Raw genomic sequence first — 17,422 nt, 5'->3', positions numbered from 1 at the left:
ATAGATGATGTCGTCTCTAGAGTCGTTCTCCTTCTCTTCTTCATCTTGTCCAGACCCCATGATGCGTTTTCTCATCCACAGCTCATCTCTGCAGACTTCCATCTTCTCCGTTCTTTTGCAGAAAATCTCCACATGACGCCCTTAAAGATAGAAGTGTCATTATAATGCTCCTGAATAAAAAAAATTCCCCTCACTATATTGTCTGCACAAAATATGACCCCCACACTGTCCTTCTTATGGTTCATGCTCTTCACACTGACCTCTCCTTTCCATACCGGCCCCCTCTTCACACTGTCCTCTCATACTGTGTTCCCCCTATAGGGCCCAGTACTTATACTGTACTCTATCATCAAAATCCCCCTTCCTGGTATACTGTCCCCTCCTGGCTGTGCCCTCACACTGTCCCTCCATGCTACACCCCCACTATTCAGTTTTTATTCTGTGCCCACTCACTTTTGTCCCCCCATACTGTCTCCTCACACTATTCCCCTCCCTCCTTATACTGTCTCCTCTCACATCCCCCTGTTCACCATACTGTCTCCTCATATATTTACCCCCTCACTTTCTATACTACTTGCTCACCTAACTCCCCATTCTGTGTCTGCACACATCCCATCACCCTCACTCCCCGTACTCTGTCCACATACATTTTTCACATCGCTCATCATACTGTGCCCTCATTCTCCCATATTCTTTCCTCATACATGCCCCCATTCCCTCATACTGTTTCCTCATACATGCCCCCAATTCCCCCATACTGTTTCCTCAAACATGCCCCCAATTCCCCCATACTGTTTCCTCATACATGCCCCCCATTCCCCCATACTGTTTCCTCGTAAATGCCCTCATTCCCCCATACTGTTTCCTTCTACATGCCCCCAGTTCCCCTGTACTGTTTCCTCATATATGCCCCCATTGCTCTTCATTTTGTGTCCTCAAATCTCCCACACACGTTAAAGCCCCCATCCCCACTCCAAATCTTACCCCACACATAATAAATTCCCCCATCCCCAAATTCTCCCCACACATAATAAATCCCCCTATCCCCACTCAAATTGTCCACACATATTATTGTCCTCTACCCCACCCCATCATTGCTCTCTTCACCACCTCCATCATTGCATTCTCTGTCATGCCCATCATTGCCCATTTCACCACCTCCAGCATTTCCTCCCCAGCAATCCCATCATTGCCCTTTCCACCACATCCATCATTTCCTCCTCCCCCACCATCCCCATCCTTGCCCATTCCACCACTTCCATCATTTCCTCCTCTCCCACCAACCTCATCCTTGCCCATTCCACCACTTCCATCATTTGCTCCTCCACCACCATCCCCATCCTTACCCATTCCACCATTTCCATCATTTCCTCCACCATCCCCATCATTGCCCTCTCCTCATCCACCATCCCCATCCCCATCATTGCCCTCTCCCCATCAGCCCCCATCATTGCCCTCTCCTCCCCCACCATCCCCATAATTGCCCTCTCCCCGTAAGCACCATCATTGCCCTCTCCTCCCCCTACACACACACACCATTTACTTTTCTGCACATTCCCCTGCAGCGCGCCACACAAACACACACACACACACACACCTCTCACCTCTCCTTGCGCTCCTCTCCATCGCCTTCTTCTGACACAGCCGGCCGCTGAATGATGTCATCCAGCGGCGTGTCTGTGTGAGAGGAAGCGCGGGCAGGAAGACAGATCGCTGCAGCTCCGCTGCTATTTTCTCTTGTAGGCAGTGGAGCTGGAGGGATTTCTCCCTGCCCGCTTCAGCCACCCTGCAGGGGCCCCCCTCTACCTCCGCACATGTTGGGAGCCAGCGCTCTGCAGCTTCTCTGTGTCGGCTGTCAGCTAGACAGTTGGCACAGAGAACAGCTGACTCCCAGACCGGGGGTGGCAGAATGTAGCCGCCGGGGGAGACACTGCGAACCGCCATATTAGGCGGCCCGACTGCGCCTCCACGCCGCGGCAAATTTTAAGCCGCGCATCTGACCACACCCATTTCACAACTAGTCACGCCCCAACCACACCCATTTAGCACTTCTGATCTCAATGTTTCGTAAACAATAATTATAAACAAAAAAAAATGGCCACACAGTGCTCCATACTGTATAATGGCCACACATGATGCTCCATACTGTATAATAGCCCCAAATGATGATGCTTACAGTGTACTGGCCCCACGTGATGCTCCATACTGTATAATGGCCACACATGATGCTGCATACTGTAGAATGGCCACATGATGCTCCATACTGTATAATGGCCCCAAATGATGCTGCGTACAGTGTACTGGCCCCATGTGATGCTCTATACTGTATAATGGCCACACATGATGCTCCATACTGTATAATGGCCACACATAATGCTCCATACTGTATAATGGCCACATTATGCTCTATACTGTATGATGACCGCACATGATGCTGCGTACAGTATACTTGCCCCATGTGATGGTCCATACAGTATAATGGCCCCACATGATGCTGGGTACAGTATAATGGCCACACATGGTTACCCCCACCCCCATCATTGCCTTCTCAATCACTACACACACGCACCTTTCAACGCGCACCCTCGCAGCAGCCGGCAGCTTCCACTTCCATGGCGCTAAATGGTGTCATCCAGCTGCGCCGCTGACTGCTCACGTCGCTGCAGCTGTGATACGCCACTGATAAAGACCTCTCCGTGTCTCCTGTGCCAGTCAGTGTCAGAGCAAGGAGCAATACCTGCTCCAATCCGACACAGCCAGCGTCCGCTCCGTACACCTCGTACACACGCGACTCTGCTCCATACACCTCGTACACACACGGCTCGGTACACCTCATGCACACGCGGCTCCGCTCGGTACACCTCGTGCACACGCGGCTCGGCTCCGCACACCTCGTCCACACGCGGCTCGGCTCCGTACACCTTGTGCACACGCGGCTCGGCTCCGCACCGCACACCTCGTGCACACGCGGCTCGGCTCCGCACCGCACACCTCGTGCACACGCGGCTCGGCTACATCCACACTGTAAACACCTCCTGATATCAAACATACACTTACCCTCGTTCGGCGCCATGGCAACCAGCAGAGTCCTGTACACGGAGGTCCTCCCGATCATGTGACCCCCTGACTCCTCCCGATCATGTGACCCCCCTGACTCCTCCCATCCTGTGACCTCATCACAGGTCCTGTGCGCATAGAGCAGCCGATATGTGTTGTGCTGCTCTGCGGGTGCAGGGACTCAGGGAGCGGACCGGGTGTATTACACACCTCCCAACCAGTGCGGGACAGCTAATGTCCCGCCCGGGATCGTGGGGCTGACTGTCAAAATCAGGACAGTCCCGCTGAATCCGGGACGGTTGGGAGGTATGGTCATACACCAGGGACCACAAAGACCCCGAGACACCAGGGACCGCAGTGTGAGCCCATCCAGCCAGTTTCAAGATGTAAGTATAACAGACTACAGACCTTGGAATATAATTTGTATAGTAGCTTACAAGTGTCTTTTGTTTTTTTTTCAGATACACCAGGGACCACCAAGCCAGCACTAAAATTAAAAATGTCTTCTTCTGGGAGCCCTCCTCCATAGCATCAGCATATTGAGGTACATTTAATTTTGTTTTTTTTTTTGGTGTTCTAGTTTAAATTTCTGTAAACCAGTAAGGCATTATGTTTTCACAGGAAGCTGAAGCAGCCGAGGGACTCTCAGAAGAGGGGTGGAGCCACTTATTCATCACTGTAATAAACGGCCCCACGTGACCGCTCATACAGGAAGAGCTGCGACGCTGAGAGGAAGCGCCGAGGGAACTGGGTAAGTATTTTAATGCCAGCGGAGGGAGGGGGGAGATTACCGGGAACTTTATTTTAACAACAACAAAAAAAAAAAAGATTTTTCATTCCTTCTCTCCAGCGAACGCTGCTGGGAAGAAGGAATGAATTCTGGATTCAGCACCCAAAGAAGGGGACAGCGCTTAACTCTAGCGCTGTCTCCTGCACGGTGCGTGTGGTACCCAGTCGGCACACGGCTGCCGCATGTGTGCCACGTGAGCACACTGATAACTCCGGTACCGATTTTTCCGGTACCGGAATTATGTGGACGTGTGGGACAGGCCTTATGGCCGTTAGCAGCACGCGCCACTTTGCAGTTGCAGAATGCCAAATGCACACTCCACCACTCGTCTGGCTCGAGTTAAGCAGTAATTGAATACTCTTTGTGTTCTGGTCAAGTCTCTGCTTGCATAAGGTTTTAGTAGGTGTGGTGATAACTGGAAAGCCTCATCACCAACACATACATATGGCATAGCTGGTCCAGTTGTTCCCGGGAGTGGTCTGGCTGGTGGAAAATCATAGCTGTCTCCGTACAAACAGCCCATCGGAGACGTTTTGAAGACTTGCGAGTCGTTGGACCGGCCATAGGCTCCAATGTCCACAGCCAGGAATTTGCAGTTGGCATCTGCTATGGCCATCAGTACTATTGAAAAGTACTTCTTATAGTTGTAGTACTCTGAGCCAGATCCTGCCGGTTTTGCAATACGGATGTTTCCCATCTACGGCACCCAAGCAATTTGGGAAATGGCACAGTTTCTCAAAAAGTTCTGCACTTGTCAGCCAGATGTCCTTTGTTGGTTGGAGGATGTACTCCTGGTGCAAGGTATCCCAGATAGCCAAACAGGTCTCTTTCACAATTCCAGAAATTGTAGAAATTCCAAGGCAGAACTGGTAATGGAGTGAAGTTATGGATTCACCCGTAGCAAGGAAGCTGTGAAAAACAAAGAAAAATGTTAGTAAAAATTGCAAACACAAACATAACATTTTTAAGCAATTTCCACAAATATTACATTTTTTTTTTACATTAAAAAAATGGCACAGAGGACATTTTAGTTCTGTTGTGATGCACATTAAAACCAGCATTTTAACATCTGTGCATTCCTATATGGGCCAGGTGTAAAACACTGGAATGGCCACAAACAATAAAAAAATTAACATGCTGCAGAAAATGCAACGCAGTATTTTCTGCAGCATGTTCACTGCTGATGTTGTTTTCTATAGGTTAAAACGTGTACATGACATTAAATATGAGCAATGATATATAAAAATTTTTTTTTTTTTTAAATAAGGCTTACCGCAGTGTCACCATCAGCCGGTGAGATGGAAAACCTCATGCGTGTGTCCTGCCTTCTGATGACATCCCCAACTTGTTCCAGCAACAAATTAAAATGCTCCTGCCTCATCCGGACATAATTAAAAAATTTGTCTGGGTTCTGCCGCAACTCCATGTAGAGAGTAGAATAGATGCCCCGGGTCATCCGCAGTTCATTTATGGGATGAATCCATAGTCGACGACGTCGCTGCAGAAGAATCCTCCATCTTGCTGCTTCCTCCTTCTCCCGAACTATAATATCCAGCCGATTGGTCTCAAAAATCACATCAGTTACCACGTTCGCAATCCTCACAAGCACTCCTTCCATCTCCATCTCTGCCACTTTCTCTAAACTCTTTCAAAGATGGGCTGTAAAAACAGTCAGTATATAGTTTTCCATATTTTCCAGTAGCCAATCACATTTTGGAGACTCTCATTTTTAGGCTTGGAAAACGGATCCGTCGTAGAAACGGATGGTAAAAACGGACACAATGGATGCAGTGTTTCGACGGAACCGTCTGGCAGATTTGCGACGGATCCGTCGAAATACTGTATGCGTTGCATCAGTTTTCACTATTTTTGACACATCCGTCGATACATCGCACCGACGCTTTTTGACGGCCGTCAGACGACGCTAGTGTGAAAGTAGCCTAACATATAATCACAGCTGTATCCAGCATTACAGCTCAGTCCTATTTATTGCTTTTAGTTGCAGTAGCAAGATAAGCCGCTACTTTACCTACATAACTGGATCTTGTAGATAATGGAGGGATTGTGGAACCTCATTCTGATGCTCCATAAACTTTGCCTACAGCCACTTTTGGTTCCGCTGCGCAGCACGACACCCCCTGACTCTGAAGAGCGGTGACATCAGTAACGTCACCGCTCTTCAGATATTCCGGGTCTTGCGCTGAGCTCGGCGACTTTGAAGAGCGGTATTGTTATTACCGTCACCGCTCTTCAGAGTCCCTGGGTCTCGCCAGGTCTGGGCTAGTAGTGGGGGTGTCTGATAGACACCTCTCCATTACTTACACCAGGCATTGATAGCAGCTGACATTACGCAGCTGACATCAACCCTAAAAATCATTACACATACCAGAATTAAATGCTTTGGCGGCTGGGAAAAGCAGTAGAGTTAGCGCTATTCCCAAGTGCCGGGTGCTAACTACAACTGTCATCATCCTTGCCTCATCTCCCTGTGAAGCATTTCAGCTGTATTTATATGCATTGATCTCAGGCCACTAAACGAGTGTGATCGACAATACTGAAGTCGTTCGCTTGTTTCCCGGCCTCTTAACACCAACTGAGAAAGAATGATGGGGACAGAACAATCACAATTAGATCAATCTGTCCCCATACAGTATCATGTTATCAGCAGCACATCTACAGTTTACATCGGCGATGTGCTGCTGAGAACAAGGATTTCTGTTCCCACATAAACAATCCAATCACTCGAATAGGCAGCATTTTGCTTGTTTAGTATAATGCACCCCATAGTCCTCCATATAGTATAATACACTCCTCAGTCCTCCATATAGTATAATACACTCCTCAGTCCTCCATATAGTAGAATACACTCCTCAGTCCTCCATATAATATAATGTATTGCCACAGTCCTCATAGTGCTCCATATAGTATAATGCACCGCCATTGTCATCCATGTAGTACAATTCACTTCCCATAGTATAATAATAATCTTTATTTTTATATAGCGCTAACATATTCCGCAGCGCTTTACAGTTTTGCACACATTATCATCACGGTCCCTGATGGGGCTCACAATCTAGAATCCCTATCAGTATATCTTTGGAATGTGGGAGGAAACCAGAGTACCCGGAGGAAACCCACGCAAACACTTTGCAGATGTTGTCCTGGGTGGGATTAGAACCCAGGACCCCAGCGCTGCAAGGGTGCAGTGCTAACCACTGCGCCACCGTGCTGCCCATAATGCACCCCATAGTTCTTCATATAGTATAAGGTATTCCCCATATTCCTCGATACAGTATAATGCAGCCCACATATAGTATAATGATGCCACTCCAGAGTATAAGGCAACCACCCCACAGTATAATGTAACCCCCCAGAGAATATAATGCAGCCCCCTCATATAGTAAAATGCAGCTCCTGCATATATATATATATGGTAGCCCCCTCATAGAATATAATGTAGCCCCTCTATAGAATACAATGCAGCTCTCCTCATCTATATATATAATTGTCTAATGGTTTTTCTGTCTGTCTGTCCTTCTGTCACGGTTATTCGTTCGCTGATTGGTCTCGGCAGCTGCCTGTCATGGCTGCCGCGACCAATCAGCGACGGCCACAGTCCGATTAGTCCCTCCCCTACTTCCCTGCACTCACTAATACTAACAAAGAAATGGAGTAAGAAAATCCCAGATACCATAGTAAAAACAAATACCTTTATTTATACCATATAAACATTACAAAAAGTTCCAAAAATATAACACCAATAAAATTGCAGATAAGCACCGTAACAGATGGAAACTAAGGAGGAAAAACTCTAGTAGTACAGGTGTACATGGGGAGTATAGCGTACATCCGGGGATAAGAATGTTACTAGTATAGGGCCATAGACATAGTTATATTATAAGGTTAAATCCTGCATATATCCCCCGCTGTCAACAGACAGTATTTTATGGGGTGAACCCTAAATCCATTAGTAAATGAACAATACCCACTGCATGCTTACCCATATGTAAACCGGACAGCTCACCCACTGCACACCAGGAACCCCTTGACGCACGTTTCGCCGCCAAGCTTTTTCAAAAGGGGATACTAGTCAGCTGTTCTGATGCCTTAATATAATGCCGAAACCGGAAGTGCCGCTAGGCTATTGGCGCATGCGCACCTGGATCCGGGCACCGCATCCCCAGCGGCCATCACTGCCGTGCAAGCATAAAGGCGGAAGTCCGCCGTGTGACGTCATGACATGCGCACACACCAGTTCCAGATAGCCACAGGAGAGGCGGAGATAACCGCACCCAAGGAGCGCATGCGTCCACATAGCGGCCATTAAGATGGAGACCAAAGCTGCGGCCATACTTTGAAAGACCCATTAGTGTACGAACATACTATAGATACGGTGTGTCGCGTGTCCTAACATCCTTAGATGTGGGACCTTCAAAACATCTGATGGGAGCAGGGAATATAAAATCCGTGATTACATTTCGTGTAGTACTACCCATGTTGTGTACTATGCTACTTGTCCCTGCTCCCTCATTTATGTGGGTCTCACATCTAGGGAACTCAAGATTAGGACGCGCGAACACGTCCGGGATATTATAGCCGGTAAGGATGTCTTGGATGTGTCATTACTTAAAACTCTACCGAGGCACTTCAGAAAGTTTCATCGGTCCGATCCCAGTGGCTTGAGTATTAGGGGTATTGATAGAGTACATGGTGGTGTCAGGGGTGGCAATCTAAACCAATTGTTGGCACAACGTGAATGTAGGTGGATTGTCACCCTTGACACCATGGCCCCAAAGGGCCTAAATGAATCTATCAGTTTTGTCCCATTTTTATGATCTCAATTATCCTCTTTACTTGGATGGGGTATATATATGGGCAGGGTATTAGATTTGGGAGTCTGAGTCCTCATCCTCTCTCAATATATTGTGTGGGATCGTCCCCGCTTTGTTTTTAATGTGTATGTAATTTTATTGTTCTTTTTTCCTTATTTTAATTTCATTTTTCTTGCCTTGCCGGTTAGCGGAACCTATTAGAGACCGCCTTCCTTTCTTGCTGCTGAAGAATCACCCTTGTGTTGCATCACTGATACGAATCCTTGTGGTTTCATCTATCGTCTTCCTTTGCTGCTGGAGAATCGCCCCTGTGCTGCATCACTGATATGAATCCTTGTGGTTTCATCTACTGCACTATATATATTTTTATAATAATAGGTTACTATGGTGTATCTTATGTACTTTACTGCACTATATATATTTTTATAATATTAGGCTACCATGGTGTATTTCATGTTGTTTATTAGTTTAGGATGTTTCTTATATATCCTTATTGTTCCATGTGTGGCTGTAGCCGTAGTTGGCGCAGCTACATATGTTCACTTATGTATATTTAAGATTTTATAATCACTATATGTGTATATCATATTTTTTTCACTGTGTCACACTTAGTACCTGCTGGTATTCTTACTACCTTGAGGCTTCTCGCAGCGCATTGTTGAGGTGGGGCAGAGTAGGTGCTTTGGTTACATTGGCCGCCCCCACCGTATCTATAGTATGTTCGTACACTAATGGGTCTTTCAAAGTATGGCCGCAGCTTTGGTCTCCATCTTAATGGCCGCTATGTGGACGCATGCGCTCCTTGGGTGCGGTTATCTCCGCCTCTCCTGTGGCTATCTGGAACTGGTGTGTGCGCATGTCATGACGTCACACGGCGGACTTCCGCCTTTATGCTCGCACGGCAGTGACGGCCGCTGGGGATGCGGTGCCCGGATCCAGGTGCGCATGCGCCAATAGCCTAGCGGCACTTCCGGTTTCGGCATTATATTAAGGCATCAGAACAGCTGACTAGTATCCCCTTTTGAAAAAGCTTGGCGGCGAAACGTGCGTCAAGGGGTTCCTGGTGTGCAGTGGGTGAGCTGTCCGGTTTACATATGGGTAAGCATGCAGTGGGTATTGTTCATTTACTAATGGATTTAGGGTTCACCCCATAAAATACTGTCTGTTGACAGCGGGGGATATATGCAGGATTTAACCTTATAATATAACTATGTCTATGGCCCTATACTAGTAACATTCTTATCCCCGGATGTACGCTATACTCCCCATGTACACCTGTACTACTAGAGTTTTTCCTCCTTAGTTTCCATCTGTTACGGTGCTTATCTGCAATTTTATTGGTGTTATATTTTTGGAACTTCTTGTAATGTTTATATGGTATAAATAAAGGTATTTGTTTTTACTATGGTATCTGGGATTTTCTTACTTCATTTCTTTGTTAGTATTTATGACCCTTGGAGTGGCCCTATTAAACCAGTTTATCTGGGTATTACGAGTGGGAGAGATGCATTGCACTACTCTCGGCCCTATAGTACTTTTGCGCTTCATGATTCTTTGTTGAATATTCCCTGCACTCACTGCCCGGCGCCCGCTCCGTAATCCCGCTCACACAGGGTTAATGGCAGCGGTAACGGCTCACGGTGTAACGCACTCCGTTAACGCTGCTATTAACCCTGTGTGTCCCCCAACTATTTACTATTGATGCTGCCTATGCAGCATCAATAGTAAAAATATGCATGTTAAAAATAATAAAAAACAAAAAACCTGCTATACTCACCCTCCGCCGCCTTTCTCGCTCCTCGCCACGCTCCCCGGACCGCTCCATTACAAGCGTCAGCTTGCGGTTAGGTCCCGTCCCAGGGCTGGTGTGCGGCAAGGACCTGCCGTGACGTCACGGTCATGTGACCGCGACGTCATCATAGGTCCTGCTCACACCAGCCCTGGCACTTGCAATAGAACTCAGCTTCAGGAAAATTGCCGCCGCGATCTCCATATGCGCACTTGCATATTTTTGGGTTATCAGGAGTTGTATGCCAAAATCATCAATATTTAAGCAATAAAAGACCTGACAAATTTCAGTTGGTGGATAATGAATCTATAATATATGAAAGTTTAATTGTAATCATTACATTATGGTAAATAATGAAATTTAACACTATATGCTAATTTTTTGAGAAGGACCTGTACTACAAAGCTGTGCAATATACTACGTGGCTGGACAATATACTACGTGGCTCTGTGCAATATACTACGTGGCTGAGCAATATCCTACGTCGCTGTGCTGTATACTACGTGGCTGGGCAATATACTACGTGGCTGGGCAATATACTACGTGGCCGGGCAATATACTACGTGGCCGGGCAATATACTACGTGGCCGGGCAATATACTACGTGGCCGGGCAATATACTACGTGGCTGGGCAATATACTACGTGGCTGGGCAATATACTACGTAAATGGGCAATATACTACGTGGCTGGGCAATATACTGCGTGGACATGCATACTCTAGAATACCCGATGCATTTGCATCGGGCCACCATCTAGTATAGTATAATGCAGCTTCCCATAGAATATAATGTAGCCCCCTCATAGAGTATGATGCAATCACCCCTCGTAGAATATAATACAGCCCCCCATAGAATATAATGTAGCCCCCAGAGAATGTAATAAAGCCCCCCCAATAGAATGTAATGCAGCACAGCCCCCATAGAATGTAATGCAGCACAGCCCCCATAGAATGTAATGCAGCACAGCCCCCATAGAATGTAATGCAGCACAGCCCCCATAGAATGTAATGCAGCACAGCCCCCATAGAATGTAATGCAGCACAGCCCCCATAGAATGTAATGCAGCACAGCCCCCATAGAATGTAATGCAGCACAGCCCCCATAGAATGTAATGCAGCACAGCCCCCATAGAATGTAATGCAGCACAGCCCCCATAGAATGTAATACAGCCAGCCAGCATTTTTGCTGCGTTTAAAATGCTTTTTGTATGCATTTTTCACCTGAGTTTTTTTAGCGTTTTTGGACAGCAATGAATGCTATAGAGACAGATAATAGACAGGGGCAGACATATCATTGGTGCAACCTGTGCTGCCGCACAGGGTCCAAGAAGTAAGAGGCCCCTTTCTACTTCCAAAGCAGATGCAATTTTTCATTTTTAGGGACCCTTGGGCTGCAAAGGGTCCATATATTGTTCTTGCACAGAGGCCCTTTTCTGCCTTTGTTCGCCAGTGATAATAGATATAGATAGATATAGCCCCCGGAAGAAGCCAGGGCTAAACACGCATTGGGTTGAGGGGGGTCTCCTGGTCAGCTTTGGCACTGGCCCTGGCACTGGTTGCTGTTTTGCGGTATTACAGGTAATGTTCTTCACTTAAACAAGAGTGATTATCTCTTGCTGTGAACTCCTATAAGTTTTTGAAGAGTCTTTACTTTGAGGATAGCGACCTTTACTGCACCCCCCCATAATGTATATGTGTATGTTGATTTTGTTTATGCTGGGGGTTCTTTTACTTCAACAGCAACCCATGCTTTGGTCAATTTAGCTCCTATATCACTTGGATAGGAATTTTGTTGTATTTTTTACCTATAATAGCATATAATAGATACCTCTTTGATACTGGGATCCTTAGACTTAGTTTGGAGCTATATATTTACCACTCAAGATAACAATAGTCATTGATGCCGTATTGAAAGCCCCCCCCATTATATGGAGCGCCCCCAAGGGCTAGGGGAACTCGGTACCGGGCCCTTTGGTTCTCAAGGGGGATGTCACGGTGGCTAACCCGGTCTGTGGCCCTAGGGGACGTCCGTTAATAAATGGGGGGACAGGTCTTTAACCCCTTTACCCCCAAGGGTGGTTTGCACGTTATGGACCGGGCCAATTTTTACAATTCTGACCACTGTCCCTTTATGAGGTTATAACTCTGGAACGCTTCAACGGATCCCGGTGATTCTGACATTGTTTTCTCGTGACATATTGTACTTCATGATAGTGGTAAAATTTCTTTGATATTACCTGCGTTTATTTGTGAAAAAGACGGAAATATGGCGAAAATTTTGAAAATTTCGCAATTTTCCAACTTTGAATTTTTATGCAATTAAATCACAGAGATATGTCACACAAAATACTTAATAAGTAACATTTCCCACATGTCTACTTTACATCAGCACAATTTTGGAACCAAAATTTTTTTTTGTTAGGGAGTTATAAGGGTTAAAAGTTGACCAGCAATTTCTCATTTTTACAACACCATTTTATTTTAGGGACCACATCTCATTTGAAGTCATTTTGAGGGGTCTATATGATAGAAAATACCCAAGTGTGATGCCATTCTAAAAACTGCACCCCTCAAGGTTCTCAAAACCACATTCAAGAAGTTTATTAACCCTTCAGGTGTTTCACAGGAATTTTTGGACTGTTTAAATAAAAATGAACATTTAACTTTTTTCACAAAAAATTTACTTCATCTCCAATATATTTTACCAAGGGTTACAGGAGAAAATGGACCCCAAACCTTGTTGTACAATTTGTCCTGAGTACGCCGATACCCCATAAGTGGAGGTAAACCACTGTTTGGGCGCATGACAGAGCTTGGAAGCGAAGGAGCGCCATTTTACTTTTTAATGCAAAATTGACTGGAATTGAGATGGGACGCCATGTTGCGTTTGGAGAGCCACTGATGTGCCTAAACATTGAAACCCCCCACAAGTGACACCATTTTGGAAAGTAGACCCCCTAAGGAACTTATCTAGATGTGTGGTGAGCACTTTGACCCACCAAGAGCTTCACAGAAGTTTATAATGCAGAGCCGTAAAAATAAAACAAAATTTTTTTCCCACAAAAATTATTTTTTAGCCCCCAGTTTTGTATTTTCCCGAGGGTAACAGGAGAAATTGGACCCCAAAATTTGTTGTGCAATTTGTCCTGAGTGCGCTGATACCCCATATGTGGGGGGGGAACCACCGTTTGGGCGCATGGGAGGGCTCGGAAGGGAAGGAGCGCCATTTGGAATACAGACTCAGATGGAATGGTCTGCAGGCATCACATTGCATTTGCAGAGCCCCTAATGTACCTAAACAGTAGAAACCCCCCACAAGTGACCCCATATTGGAAACTAGACCCCCCAAGGAACTTATCTAGATGTGTTGTGAGAATTTTGAGCCCCCAAGTGTTTCACTACAGTTTATAACGCAGAGCCGTGAAAATAAAAAATCTTTTTTTTTCCCACAAAAATTATTTTTTAGCCCCCAGTTTTGTATTTTCCCTAGGGTAACAGGAGAAATTGGACCCCAAAAGTTGTTGTCCAATTTGACCTGAGTACGCTGATACCCCATATGTTGGGGTAAACTCCTGTTTGGGCACACGAGAGAGCTCGGAAGAGAAGGAGCACTGTTTTACTTTTTCGGTTAAATATATTTTTATTAACCCTGCTGTTCTGTTCGGTCTGGGGAGACCTATTTTGAACTTTGGTATTTTTTGGGGTGTTCAAGATGCGGTTCTGAAACTTGTGGTTGATTGACTTAAATGAGGATGGGTCGGTCGGCCACGGGTTTCAGAGCCACATCTTGAATATTTTAAAGAATATTGAAGTTCAAAGTCGGTCATTTTTGACCAAGAGAAGAGAATTTTACAAGAAAAACAGTAGTTGAAAACTACGTCAATGATCAAAGTACTTTTTCTTATAATATACAATTCGAGAAGAGTAACACAAAAAACACTCGTTCACAAACCTTGCATAAATCTATATATATAATTGTCTAAGGGTTTTTCCGTCTGTCTGTCTGTCCTGGAAATCCCGGCTCTCTGATTGGTCGAGGCCGCCAGGCCTCGACCAATCAGCAACGGGCACAGCGACGATGATGTCATAATGGTTGCCATGGCGACGATGATGTCATAAAGGTTGCCTCGACCAATCAGCGACGGGCACAGTCTGCCGCGAATTCTGGAATCATCATTGTCCATATATTACAGGGACATGCATATTCTAGAATACCCGATGCGTTAGAATCGGGCCACAATCTAGTCTTACATATAATTGTCTAAGGGTTTTTCCGTCTGTCTGTCTGTCCTGGAAATCCCGGCTCTCTGATTGGTCGAGGCCACCAGGCCTCGACCAATCAGCGACAGGCACACCAATGATGATGTCAAAGGACGTAGACATCCCGCGTCTCTGATTGGTCACAGCGACGATTATGTCATAATGGTTGCCATGGCGACGATGATGTCATAAAGGTTGCCTCGACCAATCAGCGACGGGCACAGTCTGCCGCGAATTCTGGAATCATCATTGTCCATATACTACGGGGACATGCATATTCTAGAATACCCGATGCGTTAGAATCGGGCCACAATCTAGTCTTACATAAAAGAGAGAGAGAATAAAAAAAAAAATAAAAAAAAAAAAATTAGAGGGAGTAAACCCTCTAGAATGACCACGGTATCTTTAACATATAAGCAATAACTCCTTTCCCCCGCAACAGGCGAGGACTTTCCTTACCGTGAATAAAATAAAGCATACCTAAAATCAGTTCGCCCATGTCCCCTAGAGCGAGACATGCACGCAAATAGTATCATTTTAAAAGTAACTGATAAATCATGGTATAGACCTATCACACTGAGCTGGTGAAAGGTGAACAGCTCACCCAGGGGGGAGATTGAAAGAAGAGGAAATAGAGGGAGGAGCCCGAGTAGGTGGGGCTCAAGAAAAGAAATATAAAATGAGAACACGAAAAGAAAGGAAGAGTAGCATAGTAATCGACTGTAGAATAGACAGGTGTATTCAGGTTGTTTTACTTTTTCAACGCAGAATTGGCTGGAATTGAGATCGGACGCCATGTCGCGTTTGGAAAGCCCCTGATGTGTCTAAACAGTGGAAACCCACCAATTATAACTGAAACCCTAATCCAAACACACCCCTAACCCTAATTCCAACGGTAACCCTAACCACACCTCTAGCCCTGACACACCCCTAACCCTAATCCCAACCCTATTCCCAACCGCAAATGTAATCCAAACCCTAACCCTAACTTTAGCCCCAACCCTAACTGTAGCCCTAACCCTAGCCCTAACCCTAATGGGAAAATGGAAATAAATACATTTTTTTAATTTTTTTATTTTTCCCTATCTAAGGGGGTGATAAAGGGGGATTTGATTTACTTTTATAGCGGGTTATTTAGCGGATTTTTATGATTGACAGCCGTCACACACTGAAAGACGCTTTTTATTGCAAAAAATATTTTTTGCGTTACCACATTTTGAGAGCTATAATTTTTCCATATTTGAGTCCACAGAGTCATGTGAGGTCTTGTTTTTTGCGGGACGACTTGACGTTTTTATTGGTAACATTTTTGGGCACGTGACATTTTTTGATCGCTTTTTATTCCGATTTTTGTGAGGCAGAATTACCAAAAACCAGCTATTCATGAATTTCTTTTGGGGGAGGCGTTTATACCGTTCCGCGTCTGGTAAAATTGATAAAGCAGTTTTATTCTTCAGGTCAGTACGATTACAGCGACACCTCATTTATATCATTTTTTTAATGTTTTGGCGCTTTTATACGATAAAAACTATTTTATAGAAAAAATAATTATTTTTGCATCACTTTATTCTGAGGACTATAACTTTTTTATTTTTTTGCTGATGTTGCTGTATGGTGGCTCGTTTTTTGCGGGACAAGATGACGCTTTCAGTGGTACCATGGTTATTTATATCCGTCTTTTTGATCACGTGTTATTCCACTTTTTGTTCGGCGGCATGATAATAAAGCGTCGTTTTTTTTCTTTTTTTTTTTCTTACGGTGTTTACTGAAGGGGTTAACTAGTGCGGCGAAACTAAATATGTGTACTTTTATTGTTTTGTTTTTATTTAGATAAAGAAATGTTTTAATGGGAATAATATATATTTTTTTTTTTCATTATTTAGGATTTTTTTTTTAATTTTTTTTTACACACTTGTAAATTTTTTTTTTTTTTAACTTTCTTACTTTGTCCCGGGGGGGGACAGTACAGATCGGTGATCTGCCAGTTTGCACAGCACTCTGACAGATCACCGATCTGTCAAAGAGCACTGCAGCGTTACCAAGTAAGCCACCTCCCTCCCTGCAGGACCCGGATCCGCGGCCATCTTGGATCCGGGATTTGCTGCAGGGAGGAAGGTAGGAGACCCCCGGAGCAACGCGATCACATCGCGTTGCTGCGGGGGTCTCAAGGAAGCCCGCAGGAGCCCCCTCCCTGCGCGATGCTTCCCTGTACCGCCGGCACATCGCGATCATGTTTGATAGCGGTGTGCCGGGGGTTAATGTGCCAGGGGCGGTCCGTGACCGCTCCTGGCACACAGTGCCCGATGTCAGCTGCGATAAGCAGCTGGGACCCGGCCGCGATCGGCCGCGCTCCCCCCGTGAGCGGGGCCGATCGCGCTGGACGTACTATTCTGTGCTTGGGAAGTAGGGCTCACCCCACATGAACGGAATAGTACGTCTAATGGCAGAAAGGTGTTAAAGGGGAAATGTTCGTGACGCCACCTGTGGTATTCGGTCAGGGTGACCGACGCTGCTTAGGGGTCCGCTGGGGTGATGTTATGGCAGCTAGTTGGTATACCTTCCCACAGGTGAAGTACCGTATATCCCCAGGGCTTCCTGAAGTGTAGAAGATGGATGGTGTGAGGCGCAGTGAAGAACGAGGACACGGGTGCAGTCTCTTTACCTTTTTACTGAATGTTCAGCATCCACAGTCCAG

The sequence above is a fragment of the Ranitomeya imitator genome, chromosome 9, assembly GCF_032444005.1.
Source record: "Ranitomeya imitator isolate aRanImi1 chromosome 9, aRanImi1.pri, whole genome shotgun sequence".
Taxonomy (NCBI): Eukaryota; Metazoa; Chordata; class Amphibia; order Anura; family Dendrobatidae; genus Ranitomeya; species Ranitomeya imitator.
This window is presented reverse-complemented; position numbering follows the sequence as displayed.